The sequence below is a fragment of the Oncorhynchus masou genome, unplaced genomic scaffold (genome assembly GCF_036934945.1).
Source record: "Oncorhynchus masou masou isolate Uvic2021 unplaced genomic scaffold, UVic_Omas_1.1 unplaced_scaffold_1958, whole genome shotgun sequence".
Classification (NCBI taxonomy): domain Eukaryota; kingdom Metazoa; phylum Chordata; class Actinopteri; order Salmoniformes; family Salmonidae; genus Oncorhynchus; species Oncorhynchus masou.
In genome coordinates, this window is record NW_027008452.1 from 10,001 (window position 1) to 11,603 (window position 1,603).

Below are 1,603 nucleotides of genomic sequence, written 5' to 3' on the forward strand. Positions count from 1 at the left end.
ACAAGATAACAGATCAGTCAATATGGATAGTTCACAAGATAACAGATCAGTCAATATGGATAGTTCACAAGATAACAGATCAGTCAATATGGATAGTTCACAAGATAACAGATCAGTGAATATGGATAGTTAACTAACAACAGATCAGTCAATATGGATAGTTAACAAGATAACAGATCAGTCAATATGGATAGTTCACAAGATAACAGATCAGTCAATATGGATAGTTAACAAGATAACAGATCAGTCAATATGGATAGTTAACTAACAACAGATCAGTCAATATGGATAGTTCACAAGATAACAGATCAGTCAATATGGATAGTTCACAAGATAACAGATCAGTCAATATGGATAGTTCACAAGATAACAGATCAGTCAATATGGATAGTTAACAAGATAACAGATCAGTCAATATGGATAGTTCACAAGATAACAGATCAGTCAATATGGATAGTTAACAAGATAACAGATCAGTCAATATGGATAGTTCACAAGATAACAGATCAGTCAATATGGATAGTTCACAAGATAACAGATCAGTCAATATGGATAGTTCACAAGATAACAGATCAGTCAATATGGATAGTTCACAAGATAACAGATCAGTCAATATGGATAGTTAACTAACAACAGATCAGTGAATATGGATAGTTAACAAGATAATAACAGATCAGTCAATATGGATAGTTAACAAGATAATAACAGATCAGTCAATATGGATAGTTCACAAGATAACAACAAATCAGTCAATATGGCTAGCTAGCTAATCAGTCAATATCAGTCATGGCTAGCTAGCTAATAACAGATCAGTCAATATGGCTAGTTAACACGCTAACAACAAATCAGTCAATATGGATAGCTAGCTAATAATACATTTACATTTAAGTCATTTGGCAGACGCTCTTATCCAGAGCGACTTAGATCATGTCAATATGGCTAGCTATCCAATCATCTCGCCTACTAAGGAAAATCTACGATTCCTCGGCAGGATGTGACTGACACTTCAACTGTATAGCCTATAATGTTGATCATCCACAGAGCGGGTTGCCAAGGTGGACAGCAAGGTCACGGGGTCGCCTGCGACATCGACAGGTGAGTGACAGAAGAACCTGATTCTCCTTACCGCTTCTACCGCTATGACATCATTCATTACCGCTTCTACCGCTGTGACATCATTCATTACCGCTTCTACCGCTATGACATCATTCATTACCGCTTCTACCGCTATGACATCATTCATTACCGCTTCTACCGCTATGACATCATTCATTACCGCTACAGGCGACAAGGACATTCTACTACCGCTATGACATCATTCATTACCGCTACAGGCAACAAGGACATTCTACTACCGCTATGACATCATTCATTACCACTACAGGCGACAAGGACATTCTACTACCGCTATGACATCATTCATTACTGCTACAGGCAACACGGACATTCTACTACCGCTATGACATCATTCATTACCGCTACAGGCAACAAGGACATTCTACTACCGCTATGACATCATTCATTACCACTACAGGCGACAAGGACATTCTACTACCGCTATGACATCATTCATTACCGCTACAGGCGACAAGGACATTCTACT